General features: G+C 38.6%; 1 protein-coding gene across 4 annotated transcripts in view; it reads left to right on the top strand.

Moving 5' to 3' along the window:
• The window catches only part of BMPR1B (bone morphogenetic protein receptor type 1B), a 371,913-nt gene that overhangs the window by 140,736 nt on the left and 204,984 nt on the right, over positions 1 to 26,193 (top strand). For all 4 annotated transcript variants that reach the window (XM_036411200.2, XM_036411165.2, XM_036411157.2 and 1 more), the window contains exon 2: positions 10,317 to 10,418. The gene's annotated coding sequence lies outside the window, so the exon portion shown is untranslated. The remainder of the gene's footprint in view (positions 1 to 10,316; positions 10,419 to 26,193) is intronic.

Genomic DNA, 26,193 nt, shown 5'->3' with positions numbered 1-26,193 from the left:
GGAAGAACTGGACTGCTTTCGGAAGTCGCTCAAAGAGGAAAGGGCCTAACTGTATCACAAAGGAGGTAATGGAAAGAAAGAGACAAATGCTTGGCATGTTGAGTACGTGGGATCCATTGTATCTGGCAGTTATTTGAATATAGAAGCTGAGGGAGACTGGTGTTGAGGAAAATTCCAAAGTTTTGAGGCTGTGTGTCTTTGGAATGTTGGTTATTATTATTTTTTAAAAATATTTTTATTGATTTCAGAGAGGAGGGGAGAGTTAGTTAGAGATAGAAACATCAAAGATGAGAGAGAAGCATTGACTGGCTACCTCCCGCACAGCCCACACTAGGGTTCCAGCATATGTTTTACAGATTTTGCAAATTTTTGGTTCAAACTCTTCTTGGTCTTATCTATAAAGAAAAATCACATGATCATATTTGAGTCTTATATTGCTCTGCTATATTATTTTATTTTCTGTTAGGCTTGTTAACCAGACTTTCACAAATGGAAGTATTACTTCAATTAAAAATGTTTACACTTCACAACCTGGGCATGTGCCCTGACAGGGAATTGAACCTGAACCTCCTTCATAAGTTGACGACACTTGACACTCGACCACTAAGCGAGCCATATTGGTTATCTTATTGACATAGAAGAGGGAGCTGTTTTGGGAGAGAAAACAGGAATTAGATAAAATGGACTTCACATGTGCTCCCTCACATGTCCCCCCCCCCCCCCCCCCCATGGTTGTGGCTTTAAACTGAGGAATTTGAAACTTGGCCTCATCTGATGAGTAAATGTGTGTGTGTGTGTGTGTTTAATGTTTGTATCTGCAAGTCATTTTAATTGATACGTGACATTCTTTTATAAATTTCTTAGATTTGGAGTTATATGCAAATACCTGTATGAGCTTGATGGCAGACCAGGTACATTTTAATCTTGGTAAACTGAAAAAGGGTCAGAGTTGAGATCTCACCTCATTTCTGATGGATTCTTTTCAGACAACACTGGGTGTGTCCACCTCTCCCTGTGTTGTCATGCCAGTGAAGTCTTCTTGCAAGAAAAGAGGAAAATACTGTTTGGTCAGGTGCGAGGGAAGAAGACAGCTGGCCTGGACCACTGACTTTGTCTTGGATTGTAAAACTTTTAAAGGAGACATGTAAAACAGGATCCTTACTTTTGCTTTTTTGGTCTTCGGTTCATGCCAGATATTTTACATTAAGATACTTTATTTTTTCAAGGACTTTTGTGTATGTTCTTTACAAATGATAAATGCAATTATGTAATTCTTATAGCTCCTAGACTTAATTGCAGTATTTAACAGGTGATATAAGGATAAAAACCTCCTGTACTGCAATTAATAGTTAATAACCATCAATTGAGCGATGAATTAGGGTGACGTTGCTACATCACACAAAAATCTATGGCCTAATTCAGCATGATGATATGTTTGTATTTTGTAAGTTTCACAAATGTTTTAGGGCTGAAGTGATTTTATTGATTCCATTAAGGTTTATTAAAAACACACACAAATGAAATGATTGTGACACAGTTCTTTGACTAATTTTCTTAATACATACACCTAGAACAAACCAAAGCCATGTCTCCTAACAAATGTGGCTTTAAACTGAGGAACTTGAAACTTGGCTCAAGTAATGGTTTAAATGAATCTTAAGTGCTGAATGTAATGGGTGTCCCAGAGCACTTCTCTTACTGCCCACTGAGGCTTCAGTTGTAGTCACAGCCATCATAAACCATTTCTTGGTATTGCTTTGGGGGATTTTGGCCCCCCTAACTGCCCTCCCTCCCAGCCTGGTTGCCCATAACTGCTCTACCCTGCTGGCCTGATCACCCACAACTGCCCTTCCCTGCCAGCCATTATGTGACCACATGTGGGTGGCCATTTTATGCAAGAACATGATGGTCAATTTGAATATTACCTCTATTATATAGGATGGATCTTGAGAATATCATGCTAAGTGAAATAAAGCAGTTGGAAAAGTCAAGAACCATAAGTTTTCACTTATGTGGGATTTAAAACTGAAAGCAATAAATAAACAAACAAAACAAACAAAAACTTATAGACATAGACAACAGTATGATGGTTATCAGAGGGAGGATAGAGAGGGCCAAATATATGGTGACTGAAGGAGAATTGACTTTGGGTGATAAATATACAATGCAATATGATTATATAGGTTTCAAGAATACAATTCTATAATACATCATATGATGATGTATTATAGAATTGTATTCTTGAAACCTATATAATCATATTAACCAATGTCACCCTGATAAATTGAATTAAAAAAGGAAATAATTGGTACATTTCATATGTACAAGGTGCTATGCTAGAATTTATTTTTCTTTTCTATTCTCACATCATATTTATCCCCAACAGCTTTTGTTTCTCTTCTATTATCATCTCACTGCTAAAACTATTTTTGCCAAGGTCAAGGATTACCTCTTTTGCTCTAAAATCTGTTGGCCTCTTTTGAGTCCTTTTGCTGTATCTCAGGATCATTTGAATCTTAGGTGTTCCCTTCTCAAAATTGTTCTCTGTCCTCCCCTAACCCACGTCACTTCACCTGTGTGATGCTTCTCCGCCTCCTTCACAGGTTTCTCCACGCCCTCTGCCTCCTGCTGGTTCTCCCAGGAGTTTAGTCCTTAGCTTCCTTCCCTGGCCTTCTCCTGGATCATTTGGTCTACTTTCCTAACTTCATTTGTTAGTAATAAATGATAATGGCTCTTATATCAGAACGTGGAATGTCCACCAGAGCTTCAAGTTTGACATACCCATGTCCCCAGCTAAAGTCATCTTCCTTCCTTTAATCCCAAAGGGTTTGCTTCTCCTCCTGTGTCCTCACTGTTAGCAAACTGCACTATTATTCTCCCTGTTGCCAAAACCAGGAACCTAAGAATTGTCTGTGATATCTTGACTGCTGTCTATCTCCTCAACCCCAGATTTTAAATTCTTCCTGTTTTATTTCCTTAATACTTCTCAAGCATAGCCACCATTCTCTGTTTTGATTAGCATGGCCTTAGTTTAGGACCCCTGCTTTCTCACCGTACATGTTCCTTACCTGGTCTCCCTGCAGCCGGTTTTGCTCCTTCTGTTTTAGCATCTATTAGTCAAAATGACTTAACAAGAACTCATTCTTAAATGGTTTCTCAGAATAAAATGCAAAATCCTCAGTATGGCATGAGAGTCTTGAATGTATGGTGCAGCTTACATCTTCTGATCTTGTATTTCATCACATGTCTGTGATTAGCTCCCAATGGTCTTCAGAACCTAGCTGAAGCAGTCCCGGTAGCTCAGGTCTGCCCTGTGCCCTCTGTTCCAGGTGAGCTCTCTGTCCCTCCCTTGTGCTTCTGTGACACTCTATGTTGAACTCTAAGATAATGTATGGCAATAATTTGTTTGTTACACTTTTAGTATTTATGGAGAGGGTCTGTGATGCTTTGCCATATATACTTATTACTTGTAAGTATTTAGCATAAAGCCAGTAAGGGTACAATAGGAATGTTAAATAAATTAATGAGTAACCATACTAAGATCAATAGAACCTACATTCTACTTGGAAGTAACTCACTACCTGGTGATATTTATAAGTACAAATGTAGAAAAGCCATCAACAATTATGCTAGAATGTGGGATTAGCTATTAAAACTCTTATTTTTAAATAGGAAATGATTTAATGCTAATATTTCAAGAGATTATCTCTTGAGGATCCTATATACTAAAAGCCTGATATGCTGTGTCCAGTTGTCAGGTCAGCCGTTCAACCAATCAAAGCATAATATGCTAATGATATGCTAAGCCACTCAATTGCTCACTATGATGTGCACTGACCATCAGAGGATAAGCACTCCAACAGGTAGGTTAGCTTGCTGCTGGGATCCTACTGATTGATCAGTGCTAAGCAAGAGAGGCCAGACACACCTTGGAGTCCTTCTGTGGTCCCTCCCTGGCCCAGATCGTGCACTGGTGGGGTTCCCTCAGCCTGGCCTGTGTCCTCTTGCAATCTGAGACCCTTTGAGGGATGTTGAAGAGCTGGTTTCAGCCTGATCCCGCAGGCCAGGCCAAGGGACCCCACTGGTACATGTATCTGCACCAGGCCTCTAGTATATAATAAAATGACACAGAAATGTTCATGACATTCAATTGTCTCTTTGAAATGATACAATATTGTAATGTTTACAGTATTCTGAATATTTTAAAAAAACATTTTTTATTGACTCTTTAAAACCTGTCTTTTAGGAGAACTCAACAAATATGCAGCAGGGTGTATTAAATTTCTGGACATTTAGTTGGCTATCTAAGATGCATGGGGATCAATGCTTGTTTTACTTTTCCTTTCTAAAACTACTGCAACAGTTACTATTATCTAATAAGATTTCACATGATTCTGGCCTCTGACTCTACGCTTTATAATTAATTCACTAATTATAAGAAATATAGTGCTTTTTTCCCCCCTCTGTCAAAAACAAATTTAAGAGGACATAATGCATTTTTAAGAACTTGGGCCTGTTTTGATGATCTCCCAGAGTTAAAAATACCATTGTGACATAATTTTCCTTGTTTAACAAGGGGGAAGAATTTTTTAGAAAATAGTTAGCGATGCCTAACAATTTTTAAAGTTACAAATGACTGTGTATCATGGAGTTTTACATTGTTTAGAATAGCTGAGGCTGTGAATATTAAGTCTTGGATTACAAGGACAGGATCTCTTTAATTGGTTTTCAAGTCATGATTCCAGGGCCCTAGAATTCTGAAGGATGTTTAAGGGGCCTTTGTGAGGAAGCCAAGGAGTAGGTGGGCAGGATGTTGATAGAGCTCTGTGGCCCTGCCTTGCATCAATCATATTAGCTGTTTTTATATTGTCTATTGGAGAGGTGTGTGTGTGTGTGTGTGTGTGTGTGTGTGTGTGTGTGTGTCTGTGTGTGTTAAAGGATATTATTTAAGAAAGTGGGGGTGGGGACTTCTAAAATACTTTGGAAACCATTGGTTCACTTGATGCAAATATTTGAAGAAATAATAATGTTGACAATCAGGAAACCCATGAAAATAGAAAATGTACAGCATTTCTTTGTTTCCATGAGTCACCTACAGTGACATTCTCAGAGATTTGGGGGAGAGCTCTACATTTAAGGTGTGAAGCGAGCAGGGTGTCCTGTCTCGTTTGCCTGCCATCACTCTCAATCAGCCTATGGCATTTCCATGGTTGGTCATTAGAGCCTTTGGAGCAGGGCCTGACGAGGACTGGGGGAAGTGGGAGGTGGGGATTCGGAGAACAGTGAGAAACAGAATTTCAATGCTCCTTAAGAGCAAGGGGAAGGGTTGTCTGTTTTGCCAGTGTCATGGTGTTCTCATCATAATGCTAAATACTTCCATTCCAGGAAACTAAAGACCCAGGTCAGAGTTTTATAGATTTTGGCTAAAGGCTGTTCCAGGAGAAAAGTAAATGTTTAAAGGTGCTGACCATTCCCCTAACTTATTTCAAATTTTTGGTTCCATACTTCTCTTTCCCACCTCAAATAGGATTATCCTAGGTGTAAAATCCAGATCACTACCATAGTAACCACACAAATAGAGCACAAAAAGGGCTGTTTGTTTTGATTTCATAGTGATGGAAAGAAAACTACACAGAGAGATGTTTAAGGGGCATAGATGATGCCACAAAAAATGTTTATAGGAGATAAGTTGGAATGTACTTTGCCTATACAATAATTTATATCTTAAAAGTAGAATCCGGGGAATAACTGTATCTTTTATACAGTCAAAAAAGTTGGCAATGTTGAAAAAATCATTTTCAAAATGATTTTTTTTGAGGGAAATTGAACTGTTAATTGGAAGAATGGGATTCTTTGCAGCAGAGATGGAAAAATATACATTGCCGTATGTGAAGAAGGTTGAGGGTCATTTATTATAAACAGATGAGTTTGTCAAATACATCTACACACACACCCCTGTTTTGGCCTTGAAGACAAAATTCTAGGCCCACAGATAGAGAAATATTGTGTATTTGTACATCTCTCAGATAAGTAGACATTTTATTTATGCACATATTAAGAGGGAACAGTTTAATAGTAGGGATTAATCATACCTGGGGCAAAGATATTGGAGGCTATCGAATTTGCTGGGCTTAGAGTGAGGTCTGAGCAAATGGTGAGAATGTCACTCAGAAGGTTCTGATTCATCCTTCATTCCACTGCTGATTATACCAGAAGCATCACTGGACTCCTGGATTCAAATTATGGTAGTGGCTACAACCGCTTCAATCCTAATCGCAAGGGCAGGACGTGTAGAGTATAGTTCTCCTGCCCAAATGTAACCTCTGTGTAGACTTTGGTGTCTCTTCTTTTTTCGTATGAGTGTGCATCTTCTACACAAAATATATATAATACACTTTTACATAGTGTGAATATTGGTATTACAATTTGAATCAAATATGCACATGATTATCTAAACTGCATTTCAGTTTATTCATTTAACAATTCTTTGCTTTGTGCCTGCCATAAACTAGGGATTCCCGGAATTCAACATTCCCTGAAAGCATGGCATTTGATGACTTCTTAATATTCTCTTAGATGATGAGTTATTTAACTTTCTCCTTATTATTGTATTGTTGGGCATTTGCATTGCTTCAGTTTTTTTTGCTAGTATAAATGATATTAAATTATCATCTTACCTAATTTTTCCTATGTCAGTATATCAGATTTTTTTTTTCTGAAGTAAAAGCCCAGTAAATGTAATTATATTTTAATAATCCTCAATTTGGAGAAAATTAGCCAAACAATAGGGTATACAGAAATAATGACTGTGGTAGTCTTTTCAGTCATCCAGCATTCTGGTTGGAGTTTAAATGGCCTGGACTTATGGGTATATCAAGGTGGTAGCACAGTGCAGTTGCCTAATATGGGACAGATATTTGTTATGACAGATCGTGTCATTGCACACTGAGTTATTCATCGCTCATTATTGTTCCTGACATCTCAACACCCAATTCTTATGCATAAACAGCTTTTAGAGTCTACTGATCTCTTACACCCTTCTGGGTCATGGATGCTATACACACATTTCACCGTACCATGGCCCTACTGAATAAAAGAGGAGGAAAAATTTAAAGGAGAAAAGAAAATCCCTGCTCAACGCACAGGTGTGTGTATGATAATAAACAAATGTTGCTTTTATTGAATTTTGAACTATGTATGGTATTTGGTTCTTTTTGAAACACCCTGCAAGTAGCTCATGGCCGTAAGATAGAAGATAAGCCCTAGTTCTTTCTCCCTCCTCGTTCTCTTCCTATCTGTGTGGGTGTGAGTGTGGGCATGTGTGTGCATGTGTGTGCATGCTCACACATTCTCACATGTCTGTTTTCCCAAACAGGCGATTTGGTTCATTTCAGTCCTTTGTAGCGTTCACAAATAGTGAGCCCAACATGTTTAATCTTCCCACGAAGCGCTTCAGAGATCCGTCACATGAGGTCATTGGTTTCTCTTTAGTGCTAAGTCATAGCAAATTATCATCTTTTCTGGGTTGATTTTGTGGAGTGTTAAATGCCGTTTAAATGTCCCTTAGATATGAAGCCATTTATTTTTCTCCTAATCACTTAAAATAGCAAGAACTAATCAACCGGAGTTTTTCTCCTTGTTACGAACACACCAATCTGCCCCTGACTCACGTGCGTGTTTCTGCCTTTAGGTCAGTGGGAACTTTTCCCAGCCGTGTTTTCTTTTTCTCCCTTCATTCCTAATTTCTCCGAGGAACAAATGGCAGCATAGTTAAGCATTAGGAACTTGTTGCCGAAGGTGCTAACCTAAACATCAGTGCCAGGATACGACCGAGACTTAATAGACTAATTAACTTGTCTACTGCACCCCTGACCTGGGGCTTTCGTACAATGGGCTGCACTCAAGGAACCGAGAGTCTGGTATCCAACGCAGAGAAATGCAACTTTGTGTGCTTTATACATCAACATGCAATTAATACTGGGTTCTTTAAGAAAATAGATTTTGAAAACAGAACTTTATTCCATCACATGTTTTTGAAAGTCCGATACTGCGGGATTCTGTGTGCCTTTCTGTTTGTTTTCTTCTCTGGCATTTTACTGCAGTGCTACACAGAACCCTCATGCTACTTAATCCAAATGTGCAGCTGACCTCCAGAGGAGCCCAGTGATAGAGAAGGCCACAGTTTCTGAATTAACCTATTCCAAGGGAGGATGCCCTCACAGCCACAGTGACTCGTAGGAACAAATAGGAACTTGAAGCTTGAATGGCATTTTAAAATGTGTTTGCATTATGAATTCCTGGCGATGGTATTCATGTTTCTTTCAGAAGGAGATTAGTTTTATTTCCTCTTAGGTTCCTTTTCTCACTCCTCTTTCACATTGGAGACAGTTTAAATATACTTCAAGGGCAGTTAACATTCAACTGCCACTGAATCCAGGGCACTGAGTAGAAGCTGAAGTGAATAAATCTATTCATATTAGTTTGTCAAGCTATGGGTTATGCTTCTCTCTGGATCATGGGAACCCACAGAGAGGTAACAAATCAATGCTTTCCTGTTAGGATTTTATTTAGAATAGAATTTGTGAATTTGGAAGCATTCATTAGACCACCAAATGTCTGCTGAGCGTGTGGCATGCACTGTGGTAGGCACCATGGATAAAACGGCAAATAAGAATGACTTCTCAGCCCTACTGAAGCTGATGATCCAATAGTGGGAGTCACACAAAGTACAGTGGTTACCCCTTATTTGAGGTTTCACTTTGCATGATTTCAACTGTCTGCAGTCTACCGCAGTCTAAAAATATTTAATGGAAAGTTCCAGAAAAAAAAGTAACTTATAATTTTAAATTGTGCGCTGTTCTGAGTATGATGATGAAATATTTTGCTGCCCCGCTGTGTCCCTCCTGGGATGTCAATCTTCCATTTGTCCAGAGTAGCCACACTACCCACCCATTCTTTACTGAGTTGCCATCTCAGTTATCAAAGTGAGACCACATACCTCTAACTTTTATGTTGGCATACTGTTACAATTTACCTATTTCATTATTAGTTATTGTTGTTAATCTCTTAATTTGTAAATTAAACTTTATCATGGGTATATTTGTATAGGAAAAAACATAGTATTATATATGCATCCCCTCGGGGGGGATCTTGGAACATATGCCCCATGGATAAGGGGGGATAACTGTAAACACAAAGAATAGCAGAACTCAAGGCAAGGCTGCTTGTGATGCAGATGGGGGAACAGGCTAAAGGGATAGGGAGTGACTGGAATGTGTGTGAGGTGCAAAGTGAGCCATGATCTTTAGGGAATGGCTTTCAGGAAAGCTATGTTAGACCTGAGAACTAAAGGATGCAATGATAGCCTTTGGGTGGGGCCGTCCTCATTCACATATTGGTAGTCAGTTCACCTGAAGGCGGCATAAACAAGATTCACATGCACTTCTCAGTATAGGTGTGCTGCATGAGTGGATAACTCTCAGAGTTGATGCTTAGAGAATACTAGTTAAATGAATAGAATCCTATCTAATAAAAGAGTAATATGCAAATTGACTGTCACTCCAACACACAAGATGTCTGCTCCCATGTGGACAAAAATGACTGTCCCCATGTGGACACAAAATGGCAGCCACAAGATGACCAGAGGGGAGGGCAGTTGGGAGGGACCAGGCCTGCAAGGGAGGGCAGTTGGGGGTGATCAAGCCTGTAGAGGAGGTAAGTTAGGGTTGACCAGGCTGGACAGAAAAGGGAAGTTGGGAGTGACTGGGCCTGCAGGGAAGGGCAGTTGCAGGGACCCAGGCCTGCAGGGGAGGGCAGTTAGGGGCAATCAGGTTGGCAGGGGAGCAGTTAGACATCAATCAGGCTGGCAGAGAGTGGTTAGGAGGTGATCAGGCTGGCAGGCAGAAACAATTAGGGGCAATCAGGAAGACAGGCAGGGGAACAGTTGGGAGCCAGCAGTCCTGGATTGTGAGAGAAATGTGACTGCCTGTTTAAGATCGGGCCTAAACGGGCAGACAGACATCCTTCCAGGGGTCCCAGATTGGAGAGGGTGCAGTCCCAGAGGGCTGGGCTCTGGGACACATTTCCCACCCCCCCCATGCACGAAATTCATGCAGCGGGCCTTTAGTAAATAAATATTGGCATATGAATTAAGGGAAAGTTGCTTTGTCTCTTTAAAGTTTAAAGTTATGTTGCCTGCAGTAGTGGAGTAAAAGATTTAGGTGTTGTGTGCATTTTTATTTTGTTTTTATTGAAATGTAAAGTGAGCCTCACATCAACAGTTTTTGTAGTTATTTATTATTTCTTTTATTTTGCAGGTTTCAGCGTGGTCAAGAGAGTGAATGAATCGGAAGTGGGTGTACCTTGCATGAATCATCAAGAGCATTCTATGCTATAAATATCAGCAGCATATTTATCTGGTTAGTAGTATAAATCAAGTCAGACTTGGCCTGATAGTACACCTCTTAGAAATTAAGTAATTGTTATTAAGGGAAAGACCATAAATAGATTTTGTGTATCAACTTATATTGAGACAATTCACCATATGTCTAGCGAGGCCACATACAAGTTAGTTAAGGTGTTAACAAAGTCATTTGAATTTCTGTGGGTGTGTGTGTGAAGAGGGTGGTACTGGTGAAGGTAAGATGTCAAATGGCATAGAGATCAAATGAGAAGAGTGACTATGGACTTTATTTACTGCCTGTGAGTGAATTTTATTTGTACCCATTTAAAAAAGAAAACCTGATGAACAGGTATGTTTGCAGTCCTTCATTTTGAAAGGTTGGGGGTGGGCAGGAGAGATGAACATTGGAACATTTGGTGTTTGAAAGACAGTCCAAGATTAGTCGATAGATAAACATAGTTTCCATTTTAGGCTTTAGAGTTATTCTTGACCTGTTTCTTCTTGTTTATTAATTGAGAACTGCAATTTTAAAGATCCAAAAATATTTCATTTATTCTCGAACTAAGAATGGATTTGATTTTCAGTAAAAATTCATGTTACATGTTGATGTTGTTCAGAGTCTTTTCTTTGGCTCTTCTCTTATGTTAACCCACATCTGTGCTTTCAATGAGTATGATTCCATCCTTGCATCCTTTAGTGCAGATCCTTATCATTTCTCAGTTATACTGTAAAATAGCTTATTAACATCTGTGCACCTTTCCCTTTTCCAAACTGTTCATCATTTTGTCAGCAGAAAGGATATCTGTTCAGACCACTCTATCTTCATTGACATTTGATGCTTCCAGGATTATGTCCTTTGGCATATATGTCCTTGTATGCCTCCAGGATTATGTCCTTCAGCTTCATCTCAGTCTTGCCTTCCATTCTAATCTTTTCGCTTGGCTCTATCCTTTCTATACCTGTACTCATAGCCTATGAATATACTATAGTTTCTCTGTTCATCCGCTTGCTCATTCACTTATGGTTCTGTTCCTTTGCACTTTCTGTTCCCTGTTTCTTGAGTGCAATTCCTACTTATTGTTTACTTGGGAAATTTTTTATTTATCCTTCATGATTACATTTAAAGAAAATATTTTTTCTCTATGATTCTTTCCGTGGCAGAGATAGGTACTTCCTTTCTCTCCTCCCATAAGCCTTGAATGCATTTTTAAATGTTTCCTTGGCTCTCTTATAGTGCTCTGTAAACCCCTTTTGGATAGGCACTGCCTTCTTTTTTCCTCTTTATCCCCAGCCCTCAGCACATTAACTAGTAGAGCTTCAATTGTCATGTGTTTAATGGGCAAATTAATACATGCTTCATATTTATCACATGATATTTATTATGGAATGAAAATTATAAGGATGTGACTTAGTTTCAATAAGGTTGTGATTTTTGTTTGGTGGACAAGTCTTAAACACATGAAATAGTTAGGGAACATAAGATAAAGCATAGTGTACAAAAGAATTATCTACACTAATAACAGAGAAAGGTTCAAATTTACCATACTTTCCCTATGCCCGCCAGCCAATCAGGAGTGAGTATGCAAATTAATGCAACAAAGATGGTCAGTTAATTTACATACACAGGCGTTGAGCAGCAGGGGGGGCGGGACGCTCTGGGCCTCTGGACAATGTGGGAAGGTGGAAAGGTGGCTCTGGGCCAGCGCAAAGGTGATGCCAGCAGCTAGGGGAAGGAAGGCCCATTCTGCACAAATCTTTATACATCGGGCCTCTAGTTTATATTATAGAAGTTTGGCAGATATACATACACATACTACAATAGTATACAGATACACAGTAAGTGGAGGAAGAGCAAAGGTCAAGTTTAAGTATGACATAGGCTTCATGAACTAGATAAGAGGGTAATGGGATAGTGAAGGAATGTACCTTACTAAGTCTTAGATTGTTTATAAAGGTTTAGTATAAAACCAAATATTGGTCCTTTTTATTTGTAAAGGGTCAGAGATCAAACAGGAGAAATTACAACAATGAATGAAAGTTGAGGTGGGTTCTTGGTATGTGTTGGAAAGATATTAATCCATGCCTAGTGAAGTCTAGTGGGGATTGGGTCTAAACAGGCAGTTGGATATCCCTTGAGGTGTCCCAGATTGGAGAGGGTGCAGGCTGGGCTGAGGGACACCCCCCATCCCCGTGCATGAATTTCGTGCACCGGGCCTCTAGTAAACTTATAAAAAAGAAGGATCTCTGTACCCCTGAGACATCATGGAGGGACCTGGAGAGTATTATGCTAGGTGAAATAAGCCAGTCAGAGAAAGACAAGTATCACATGCCCTCACTTACATGTAGAATCCAATAAACAAAAGAAACTGACAAGCAAAATAGACCCAGAGACATTGAAGCATGCAACAGATGTATCTCAGAGGGAAGGGGTGTGATAGGTGGGAAAAGATTAACCAAAGAACTTACATGCATATAACCATGGACACAGACAATAGTGCAGTGAAATCCTGGGGTGAGCTCGGGGGAGAAAGGATCAATGGAAGAATAAAAGGGGACATCTGTAATACTCTCAACAATAAAGATAAATTTTAAAAAAAGAAAATGAAAGGAGAAACAAAAATTAATTCGTGCTGAAACCGGTTTGGCTCAGTGGATAGAGTGTCTGCCTGTGGACTGAAAGGTACCAGGTTCGATTCCAGTCAAGGGCATGTACCTTGATTGTGGGCACAACCCCAGTGGGGGTGTGCAAGAGGCAGCTGATCCATGTTTCTAATCGATGTTTCTAACTCTCTATCCCTCTCTCTTTCTCTCTGTAAAAAATCAATAAAATATATTTAAAAAATTAATTCAGTAAGTTGGATATTACTTTCTGATGGAAGAGAAACCATCTTCCTGGGGAGTCAAAAAAAAAAAAAAAGAGAAAATGAATTGGAGTGAGCAGGAGGTTCACACACAGCAAACGATTAAGTTCACAATATGCACTATACACTTCTCATTTTCAAGGAAATAGATGAGGGAACCAGATTCTTAAAGTGATGGATTCTCGTGAAGATCTGGATGTGAGCCAAAAAGATATATGAGGCAGAAAGAAAACGTAGGAACTTACACCCATGTAATTCCTTAAGGTCTTTTGCACGTTCCATAGTCTTGTGTGTATGTTTCTTAGATGGTGTAAGAGTTTTTATTTATCCTCGTGGGAGAAATAGGAAGTACTTATACTCCATCTCAGTCCAGAATCACTTCAATTTTTACAAGCTCTTTGTGGTCTTTAGAATTTAGTATTGGAACATGGTCAAGCTTTTCAAACATAGGGAGATAGTAGCTTCAAGGTACTGTGGAATCCACAGCACCACAGAAAATAATTAGATTAATAGCTACGTTGACCTCATACCAAACCCACTTTTTGAAAAAACATATATTTTATTGATTTTTTTTTATAGAGATAGGAAGAGAGAGGGATGGAGAGTTAGAAACTTTGATGAGAGAGAATCATCAATCAGCTGCCTCCTGCACACCCCCTACTGAGGATGTGCCTGCAACCAACATACATGCCCTTGACCTGAATCGAACCTGGGACCTTTCAGTCCGCAGGCCGATGCTCTATCCACTGAGCCAAACCAGTTTCGACCCAAACCCACTTTAAAAGCACATTATAATGTCCACAATACCCTATTTCTATGACAACCCTGTTTGGAAGGAAAACTAGGGCAAAGAGAGGTTTTTGAGCTTTGCCCAAGATCCCAGACAATCTGATTCTATAATCTGAACTTTTAATCACTGTGTGTCCCTTCTACCATTTGAGAAGGAAAAGTATTTTTTAAGGCTCTGAGATTCTAAATTGGGAATCACAACTTTCAACAAATGATTAAGGAAATAGATGATGGAACCAGATCCTTAAAGTGATGGATTCTTATGAGGATCTGTATGTGAGCCAAAAAGAGCTACAATTAAAATTTTTAATTTTTCCCACATTTCTCCTTTGCGCTAGAGTTAATTTCACAACTTCTATAATTAAGGGGAAACCCAATACTATGAGTTTAAAGCCAGAGTAATAACTAAACTTTTCAACATAAAATTAATGGTTCTTGACAATGTGGTGGTCTGTGATATTATTAGGGTGTCATGAAAAATTTAAAATTGCAATTTGAAAGTGGGCTTGAGTGCCCATTGTACTTGCAAATTTGGAAATTGTCCTAGACTAGTGCAGTATGAATCTGTGCTTGATTTTGTCAAGTTTGTAAAATTCATAAACTTTGTTATTTAAAGTCTGATCTAGAGGAAACGGGTAACTCATATTTCATAGCTTTCTTATTTTCTCATGATTTTTTGATAGAGGTAATCAGGTAGAGGTGATATATTACTCATACAATTTTGTAATATGTCACAAAAAATCTTAGTGGTTATTTTATAGTTTTTAGGGTTAGTGACTATATTTTCTGATTTTCACAGGCTGATGTAACTTTCTCCAGGTATCAGATAGGAAAATGTCTTGTTTTGGTTCAAGATATTTTAAAGCAAAAGGCATTTTAGGGTACCTTGACCACAATTGAAGAAAACCAACACTCAGGAAAGTACCTGGAGAATTTCAGCAGTGTCCTAGTTAGTGTGGTCAGTGCTTTAGTACGAATTGTTTGTCTTGAGTCAGATACTGATTACAAATTAATCTGATACTACTTCCTTACCCCCGTTTTTGGTCCAGGAACTGGGCCAACAATACTAATGCATTTGAAGTGATTATGATGTAAAAATATGAAATTTATGAAATAACAGGATAAGAATTCAAAATACAATTAGATACTGGATTTGGTTATTTTTTTCCCCATCTGACTTCTTATAAATTCAGGCTTTTGCAATATTGGTTTTGAGATTTTCACCTTGCCTTAGTCCCTGCAGATAAAAATTTCTTACCAGAGATTTACATTTTTAAAGATTCTTTTTTGTCTTTATCACAATTGTTGAAGATGTAAAGAAAGAGTATTTGGTGAATTGTACAAGACACATATGGTGTCTTAATATGAGCGAGATTGCTAGTTAACTTAGATTTTTATTCAATTCAGTATTTTGGAATTTTTAAAAATCATGTAAGCTATGCACTTAGGCCACTCTAATGACACCAAATTTGTTCCTCTCCTTTATGCTGAATTGACTATATTACCAAGCTCTATTATTTTATCCTGTGTTGGACTCCAAAATTCACCCTTAAAGTTCTTTCTCACTTCACAATTTTCTTCAAATCTTTCATTCTTGAATAACTGGTGTTTGGCACAGACTTTAACTGATTTCTTTGTTTCAGTTTTTTTTTTTTTTTAACTCACTGCATAAAAGTTGCTCTGAATTTTGAGGCACGTGGGACAGGTGCAATATAACAATGCATTAAATAATTATTGATTGATTAGAAATGAGTTCGCAGAGATAGAAATTCATATACTTCATTTGAATGTTGGAATTTTTAATGATGAATATATATATTCATGAAAAATTTAAATTTATTACCAAACTAACATTATATATATGTTAGTTTGGTAATAAATGTAATGAAATGTAACTAGGTTCTTTCTTCACTACCTTGTATATTTTAGTTATAAAACTTGAACCCTGGCTATTCTATTGGTGATAAAAGAGAAAAAAGAAAGTGGTTACTTACTTTGAGTGAGTAAACATTTAGTAGTTCAAAATGGTAAAGCTAAAATGAATATATTCTTCATATGTATTTTTATATTTATTTGTAAAATAGAGTTAGATGTTTAAACAGATAAAAATTGTTATGAAAGTTTTAACAGGTGATATGGGCAACATAGAGAAAGAAAAGTCTGCATTTTTTGTGAAACTTTTTCACACATCTCTGAGATTGTTGCCTAGGCAACCACTCATTTTGGGGAGCTTATTTTCACTGGGTTGTTCTGTTTTCTTTTTGAGAAAAGAAAACCCCAAAATGCTCCCCTTATTCTAGTTTGTTGCTTTTTCATGAGTCTTTCAATAAACCTTTAGTTGTTGATGCTGAAAAGTGTGCGGCAGAGATTGTGTGAACAGTGCTTGGCTTCTATTGTTTTGTGTTTCGAGTATCACTCATCCATTTCCAACAGGTGTTCTGCCATCTGTGCCCAAAACTCTTCAAATGATTGAGAATCTATTTCCATACTTACCTTGCATGGTGGCTGCTTACTGTAAAAGGAGTTCTCTGATTACATAGTTTTTCTGGCGCTGCCCAAGACCGGCAGACAGAAAAGCCAGTCTAATTGGAGGTGTACCTGCATGTTGTTATTGCATCCAAAGAAGGAAGAAGTGGGAGGACTGGGATTGTCTTGTGCGTAGCTCTGGTGGCGATAAGTGAACTTTTCTTTTAATCGTGTATATTTTGGCACATATATTTATGTTGTGGCAAGAAGGAATTTAAATGGAATCAGAATAATTTTATTTTCACAGCTGCTGAAGATACAATATAAGAGAACACTCAAAATTTTAGAGCTAGGTGGCTTATTAAAATGAAAGGAAAGATCTCTTCCATTTTGCCTCTTAATGAAAGGTAAAATAATTACAAGGTCTTTTCTATCTGTAAAATTACCTGGTTTGTGATCATAAGACTGGATTGAGAACATTTAGGATATTTTATGAATAGATTACACTTTGTCAAGATGTTAAACAAACTGTTGAACTTCTTGAATATTTATGTTTCACACTATTGAGATTAAACTATCCTTTGTTTACTTACTATTAATCCACCAAATAAACCAGTCTCAATAGGCAGTGCATTAAACAAACCCGTTTCCCAGGGTGATAAGTAGCGTTTGCCTCCAGCTATAAATAATCATGCCTGAAACATCTCATTTTCAAACTGTAGTTATTTGTAACTGATACCATGTTTAAATGCCATCTTATAGCTGATATCAAATTTAACTGTTGCTGTTACTTTATGGCATACCATTATTGGATTGAATTCTAGCCTCAGCACAACTCCAAATATAAGCAGGTGTTAAGAAATGTTGCCTGAAAGTTTCAGGCAAAATATACAGTATGTCCATGCAGATAAAATAGTCTTATTTGCAACATTGAAAATATGTTTACATTTTATGGACAAATGAAACTGATGAGGAACTAAGGGGAATATGAATACTACTTCTGCTTATATATGGTCCTGGGTTGTAACACTGTTACGATCTAAAGTACTGTAATATCCTCAGTCATTAAACCTTCCACTATTGAGTTCTGACTCTTCCTATTTACTAGAAAATTAAAACAATTAGAATTCTCCATTCTAAAATATATGCCAGGATATGTAGTCTACCATGGTGGCAGAAAAACTGGCTCTGGTGTTAGCTGTTGGTACGTGAATTCTCGCCCTTCCATTCATTCCTTGTGTGACATTGGGTAAGCTACTTCACATGTATGTTCCTCCATGCCTTTACCTCTGAATGAAGATAATAACTGTACCTGCTTCATAGGTTTGTTTGAAGGTTAAATGAATTAATATGTGCACAGTGATTAAGTCAGGGGACTAGAATAGCATAACTGTCATCATTCCACTGCTTGGTCCTCCCATGCCTAATGAGTGTAGGATGAGAAAAACTATTGTAGGGAAGTGGAGCTTCATATACCATTGTTTGTCATGGTATTCATTTTAAAGTTGCAGAAACTAAAATTGAATGCTGTTAAATAATTTTTTTCAAGATGAGACAATTAGTGGCATATTTGGGACTTCAGTTTGGGAAATTTTCAATGTCTTGCATCTGTTTTTTTCTTTCTTTTTTTTCTTGAGCACTCAAATAATTTTAATAGCCAAAATTTACCCTAGAGGCTTGGCGCACGAAATTCGCCCATGGGTGAGGTCCCTAGGTCTGGTCTGTGATTAGAGCCATTTTCCCTGGCTGCCTGAAGCTGGCCCTGCCCTCTGCCACCACCCACCACTGGTTCCCCATTCGCCATCAGGTGATTGGAGCTTGCTGGCTGGGAGGAGGAACTGAGCGGTCAGCTGTTCTCATCCACTCGCCGACCCCACCCCCACAGCAGGTCACCCTCTGTGTGTGGGGCAACCAGCAGGGCAGGGCCTAGGCTTGGTGTTGCCCGCATCCCCTGCCACCCACCCCCGGTTCCCCATGCACCATCGGGTGATCAGAGCCCTCTAGTTGGGGAAAGTGACAGAGAGGTGGTCAGTGTGGCTCATAGTGGCTGGCCAAGTGGTCATTCTGGTCGCTCTGCCGTTAGGGTCAATTTGCGTAATACCCTTTTATTGTATAGGATTGAAGTCCAGTGCATGGGTGGGGGATGGCTGGCCTGCCCTGATGGGGACTCCAGATCAGGGTGGGAGGTCCCCGCTAGGGAGTGGGGCCTGCAGGGTAAGGAGCCACAGTCATTCTGGTCTCTGGTTGTTCTGGTTGTTCCATCATTTTGGTCATTGGGCTTTTATTGTATGAGATAGTTGATGATCCAAGTTTCTCTTTTCTCTAATTTGGATTGCCACTAAAATAGTTAAAATGGTGCAAATGTATAGAGTGCAAACTTTTACAGGCGTCTTCAAACTACGGCCTGCGGGCCACATGCGGCCCGCAGAGGAGTCTGATCCAGCCCGCCAGGTTTTTTGGGCAGTGAGCGCAGCCGAGGTGTTACAGTAGGAATTAGTAGTTCATATAGTCCGGCCCTCCAGCTCTCTGAGGGACCGTGATCTGGCCCCCACTTTAAAAAGTTTGAGGACCCCTGTTTAGAATATTCATGCTTTTCTAAGATCACTTGAAAAATTCTCACTTGGGAAATGGCTTATATGTTTTCCTGTAAAAGAATACTAAAATAAGGAAACCAGTTGCCTCTTTTAACATCTCCAGAGTGTGAAACTACTTAACATTCTGTGCCATTTATAATACATAGGTAAGGTCTTAAAATTAAAGTGTATTATTGCTTTGCATCTCTTTGAAGATCAGGGTTCAATCCTTTGTGCTTCTATGTAAAAATATTTGATAAGTGCCCTAGCCGGTTTGGCTCAATGGATAGAGCATCAGCCTGCAGACTGAAGGATCCCAGGTTTGATTCCGGCCCAGGGCACATGCCTGGTTGCGGGCTCCATCCATAGTTGGGGGTGTGCAGGAGGCAGCCCATTAATGATTCTCATCATTGATGTTTCTATCTCTCTATCCCTCTCTCTTCCTTTCTAAAAATCAATAAAAATATATTAAAAAATATATATGGTAAATAAAGGGACATAGTTTTCTTGTTTAGACGACCTTGTATAGGTTCCTTCAAGGGCCTAATAATTTATATTGTAATTTTTGCAAAGCTTTGTGGTTCACAATAGGGTATCAGACTGTGAGATGGTGATGTTGTTACTTTTTGTGTAGTTCCAGTGGTGAGTGAGGCTTCCTAAAAGTAGATCTACAAAGAGGCCCTCATTACCTTTTCCCGGTAATTTTCTTTAATGAACTTTTTGCCTTATTGTAATGCTACCGTAATGTTTACAGTGCAACCTGTATACCTGCATTGACGAGCCATTGAATGGCTTGGCTGTCTGCAACATGTAATACATTCCAGCCTTTTTCCGTGACATCATTGTTATAACAGACTTCTTTGAGAATGTGAACAGCAGCTGTACACTTTTGTGAGTTTTACTTTATGAACCATAACCACTTTTTCAGGTCTGTACCAGTGATAGGGAAGCTTGATGCTTAACCAATGAAGCCAAACTCTGAGCCTTGAAACAGTGAACAGATCTGTGGTGTCATGGGCCCCATGTATGGAACATTTCGTTACACAACAAAGGAAAACAAGAGCGACTGCCATTTAGCACATTGGCTAAGGGGGTTTCCGTTATCTCTTTCTCAGCATAACTTCATAAGGTCAAAGTAGAATTGCAGTTTGTGTCAATGGATGTAGCATATCTTTCATTGGATTTTATATGAAAGCTTGATCAGATTTTCTAGCATATGACTGTTCTATTTCCCAGCTTTTAAATAGAAAAGAAAAATATTCTTGTTCCTTGAAGGTGAAAAATATAAATGCTTATTCTTACCATAAAAGTAATAATCTAATATGGTGGGAAATAATCTCTTGATTAAGTATCTATGGACTATTTATCTATAGATAAAGTAACCTTGAAATAATGCCTTTTCCTGGAGTATTTAAAATTCTTCAGAGAGTTTATATAAGAAATTAAAATTCCTGAGATGGGAAAATTTTTTATAAGAATATACTAATAAAAGAGTAATATGCTAATTAGACCAGATGTCTTCTAGACATCCATCCAAATGTCCTTCTGTACAAAGTCATGGTGGTGGGGGCCGAGGCAGAGGCAGTTAAGGGTGAGTAGGCCAGCAGTGGGGGGCAGTTAGAGACAACCAGGCCAGCAGGGGAGGGCAGTTAGGGACTATCAGGCCAGTAGGCAGAGGCAGTTAGGGGTAATCAGGCAGGCAGAGTTGGTTAGGGGTGATCAGGCAGGCAGGGGAGCAGTTAGGGGCATCAGGCAGGCAGACAGAGTGGTTAGGGAAGTCGAGCTATCAGGCAGGCAGGCAGTTGAGCAGTTAGGACCCAGTGGTCCTGGATTGAAGAAGGTGCAGGTCAGTTTGAGGGATGCTCCCCACTCATGCACAAATTTCATGCACTGGGCCTCTAGTCTTTCATAATTCCTTATTTTACTTTAAATCTAGACTTTTAGAATATTAGCAATTTCAGAAATGCATGATCCTTGCTAAAAGTAGTGAGTTTTGCCATGGAATATTAGTGAGTATAGTTACCTCTTTGAATCTTAATAAATTTTTAATACATAGGTAAGCTCTTAAAATTAATAATATAGTACTGCTTTGCAGCCATGAGCTCTAATTTTTAAGACTGTTATTGATATCACTTTTATTTTTTGAATGGGGATTAGTTGTTTTTACTTAGCAATGTTAGAAGACAAAATGTTTATTTTTCTTTTTTAGATTCCCAGTGAAAATGAAAATTGTTTGTGGTTTTTAAAAATATCATCTTGTATTTATTAAAGAACAGTAATTCTAAACTATCATTTTTTCCATTGTTTTCATATATCATGTAGTTTGAAGTGAAGTTTAAAGGAAAAATGACTCTGGCAAAACTCTTACAGAAGGCACTGAAGCAGTTTTGAAATAAGCTACATAAAATCAACTTTTTTTTTAGTGGCAAGGATTGAACCTATAGTGTGTATTGTTAAGAATAGCCCAGAATTGTGAATAAATGGTGAATTTACAGTTTTTAGTTTCAGTTACTAAATTACTCCCTCCAGTTAAGCAAAAGGCCCACATTAATAAATATGCTGTTCTCTTTCAAATGCTATATCTTGAGATTAGAACTTTAGTTTATATCATAATATTCAGAAGGGCAAATTCAGATAAAAGATCTGACTTTAGTAGAAAGTGTGTGAGGTCATAATCTTAATCTTTGTGTTCTTATGATTAAGTTTGGATTGATTATTACTCAAAGTTGAGAGATTTAATGGTTTGTTTATTGAATATGTCACAGTCATTCTATGAACTTCTTTTAAACAAGTGATATTTTCGAAGTTAAGAAAGTTTCAGTTGCGCCTGCCAGATTGCCTTAACACTACTTACATGCTTATCTCATAGTGAAGGTAACTTTGACAAATAGGATAAAGTGAGACTTTCTAGCGAAAGATTGCTTATAGAGTATTAGTATGGAATAAGACCATCTTAAAAATAGTCATGGTTCTTTCCAGATGGCTGCTTGCCTGTTTCTGAGATAATTAGTTACCTACTTTCATGGGTATTAACCTTTTTTTTCTATTAGATTATAATAGAGGTGGGTTACATCTGGCCTGTGGGCAGTATAAGGCCCCTGAAGTCATTTGGTCTGGCCCTGCCAAGGCATTAGGAGTGAGTTAATTAAATGTTTGACCAAATATAGCAGGCTATATTTAAGTTGATAATTTTGTATGGCCCATAGATTGTGTTATAAATATTTAAATAGTGCTTGGTGTGAAAAACTGTTCCCCACCCTTGGATTATAAGGTCTTTGAGGAGTGGAACATTTTTTACTTGTAACCCCTCTACCCCCTCCTTGTGATTGGGATGAGAGTAAATATTCAATACAAATGTGTTAACTGAAGCAATATGCTTGTTAGCCAAGCAGGATTTGCGAGTCAAATTCTGGTTGGCTAACAAGCATATTGTTATTCTATCCATACCTTTTTGTGTGGATAGGATCAGTTGGACAAGTAGCCAAGGATGGTGTAGTAGTAAGATTTAATGATCTGGCTCATCTTGGCTCATTTAGCACTAGTCCTTGCAATTTCTTCTTTTTTAATAATAGTATTTATTATGAATTAATATATTTATCAGAGAAAGAGAGAGAAAGGGAGAGAGAGAGAGGTAGAGAGAGAGAGAGAGAGAGAGACACTTTGCTGTTCTACCTATTCTCCACCTCTTCATGCATTCATTGGTTGCTTCCTGGAGATTGAATCTGCAAACTTGCCACATCCGGAAGATGTTCTAAGGAACTGAGCTACCCTACCAGTGCTAAAATTTAATTTTATTCTTGTAAAGAGGCCCTACAACCTGCACCCTCTGGCTCTTTCTGGCTTTAGTCCTGAATCACACTTTCTCTAATAGTATTCTTCCAGTTACTCACAAATTCAGACCATACTACAGTAGGTCCCTGAACAACATCATTGCATTCAACACCACTTTGGTATAATATTGATTAGAAAAAAAAATCAATTCCCAGCTGGGGCCACTGTCTGGGCGGAGTTTGCACATTCTCCCCAGTGTCTGCATGGTTCTCTTCTGCGGTCCAGTTTCCTCCCACATTGCAAACCTGTGCAGGTGTGAGATGAATGGCTTGTCAACATTATCCCAGTCTTAGTGCCTGTGGGTGTGAATACACCTTTAGCTGCCAGGATAGTCTCTGGCCAACCTCAACCTTGGAGTGGAATTAGTGGGTTGGAAAAGAATGATCTTACTTGTGTTTATTCATCTTTCTTAAATGTATGTGTAGCTCACATGTATTCCAATGTTTAATATAAAAATATTTTTGGATTTATTTAGAAGTTTGGATATGTCTTATGACCAGAAATATGACATAAAAACATAACTCTTATTTGTATCAATTACTAGCAACCTGTGGTAATATTGGTTTCATTATGCATCATTTTGCTTAAAGACAGTTTCCAAGAACTATCCATCACCTTAAGGCGGTACTACACTGGGATTACTGTAGGGAGCGGTTATAGGGTTAATCCTCAGACTGACCTACTGGCAAAGCCTCAAACAAGTCCCAGTTTAGAGGGCACAGCTCTCTTAGCATAATTAAACTTGATCTTGTGACTACTGCTTAGATCCTTCCTGGGTAGCTAATGGGCTGTGGGAGGTGCAACCAATGCTGCCAAAAAGAAGTGAAACTTACAAGAACATTGTAAATTACCTTGTTTACCTCTGACTATAAGATAAACCATCAGCTTGCAGTCTTGATCTGTTCTGTGGCCTCAGCCAGGGATAAAAGATCCACTTAGACCCAACTTTCTTTGTCTGTCTTTTCTTCATCCTTCACTGGCCCTCCCTGAGGTTCTCCGAATTCTTGGCTGTGCTGGCGCAGCACAGATTACTACTACTAACTATAACTTTTGGACTGCCATTCTGTGTTAGGTACTTTATTTCTATGCAAAATTCATTTAATTTTCAAGCACTTCCCATGTAGAAACAAGTAACATGTCCAGTGACACATATCTGACAGGGTCCAGCCAGGGCTTTCTGACTCCACACCTCTGTCCTTAGCCTGGTCACAGCCTGGTTCCCCTGTTGCACCTGTTCCCTTGGATTTCTCCAACTGTTAAAACCCTTCTAAAGTGCCTTTGTCCACCCCAGGTGTGTTTTCTACAGTAATACCACTAGATTCATTCTGGAAGGTCCTAGAAGAAGAGCATGATGCATACATAGCATGAAGGGAGAATATGGAAGACAGGCCGAAGTTAGGGCTAGACTAGAGAAAGCAAGAGAGAATCCCAATGCCTTCAGTCTCTGACTGCAAGTTCTCATTTTCCAAGTCAAATACTATATTTGAGCACAAAACCAATATTTCTGCCTAAAACTGAATGAGTAAGTAGGTCTTTTGAGACAGCTAATCTTTCTCATTCAGATATAAGCTAAAAACAAAGAGGAGAAGAACAGGAACATAGACATGGCTCCCTATCCTTGTGGAGCCCAGGGCCTTTAAGAGGCCATGTGACCTTGGGCAACTTATATACCTGAGTGTAAGTTTCATTATTTGTGAAAGGGAGATAGCAGTTTCATATTCTGGCTGCACAACAGAATCTCCTGGGGCCTCCCTTTCTTTTTTTTTAAATATACTTTTATTGATTTGAGAGAGGAAGGGAGAGGGAGAGGGAGAGAGAGAGAGAGAGAGACATCAATTGGATGCCTCCTGCATGGCCCTACTGGGGATAGAGCCTGCAACCTGGGCATGTGTCCTTGACCAGAATGGAACCCAGGACCTTTCAGTCTGCAGGCTGACACTCTATCCACTGAGCCAAACCAGCTAGGTGTTTAGAATTCTGCCTCAATTTGCTAAATCCCGGTCACTGCCTGGTCTTAGGAAGAGGTAGGGAGTAGAGACACGGGGGTGGGGAGGTAGTGGAACATGCCTCACTGAGGAGTGTGGGACTTCATTTGTTGCAGGCAGGGATGTTTTCAAGCAGTTTATGGATGTTCTCTCACAACCGTGAATGAAGGGAGGCAAAGTATATACTATCAAACAGGTAGTTAAACGTCTTTATTTTCTGAAATGTATAGCTTAGATTAAATGTGTATTTGTCAGCACATTCTCTGAAAAGAATCAAAGGTGAAGTCAGTTAAGAGACTAGACTTTCTTTTCATGGATGGATTTATATTTCTAATTTGTTTGCAAATGAAAATTCATTCATTCCTTTTATTCGCTCAGGAGCATGTTAATTGTGTGCCAGGCACAAATTACGTTGCTCCCTCAGAGAAAATAATTTAATCTTACTGAGCTGCTGCCTACGTGTGGAATAATTGAATTGGGTGACTTTGAATCAGGTGAAGAAGACTGATTCCTTAGGACCTTTTAATTGATAGAAAAGATATGTTGTTTTTCTGCCACTCATTTATACATTTCTCTTACGTAAAAAGATAACTGTAATTTTTAAAAATCACAATTGTATTAATATTTTGGTTTCATTATCAAATGCCTAAGAATGTGCCACAGATTGCATAATCTCACTTTTGTAGGTTTTTTTTGGTCTGGTCTCCAATTCCTGCTGTTTGTACTTGGAACAGGTTGTGCTTCTTTTCCAGAAATCTTATTCGGGGAACAAACAAGTCTCATTTATACTTTGGTTTTAGTATGTGCCATTACATTTCTTTCATCATTACTATTAAAATGTTGGTTGAGGTTCTCTTTATGGAATATATATTTAAAACTTTTCTTCATTGATTGACTTAAGAGAGAGAAACAGAAACATCAATTTGTTGTTCCACTCATTTATGCATTTATTGGTTGATTCTTATATGTGCATATGTGCCCTGACTGGGGATCGAACCCACAACCTTGGCATATGGGGCTGATACTCTAACCAATTGAGCTACCCGGCCAGACTGGAACATATTTTTACAGTAAGTTGGAGGCATCTCAAAGCTATTTCATCTTCAACTAGCAGGCGGTAGAAAAGAGTACCTGCTTTGGGCTTTCAGTTAAGGTTTTTTTTTTTTTTTTTTTTTTTTTTTTTTTTTTTTTTTTTTTTTAAAGGGCCAGAGATCACAAGGGTAAACCTACTCACTCAGATTTAAGAATTGATTGTACTGAATTGCTTGATACTTAGGGGTTCGAGG

This window comes from Pipistrellus kuhlii, unplaced genomic scaffold, assembly GCF_014108245.1.
Source record: "Pipistrellus kuhlii isolate mPipKuh1 unplaced genomic scaffold, mPipKuh1.p scaffold_m20_p_1, whole genome shotgun sequence".
Lineage (NCBI taxonomy): Eukaryota > Metazoa > Chordata > Mammalia > Chiroptera > Vespertilionidae > Pipistrellus > Pipistrellus kuhlii.
The sequence above is the reverse complement of the archived record's forward strand: the minus strand, read 5'-3'. Positions and strand labels throughout refer to the sequence as shown.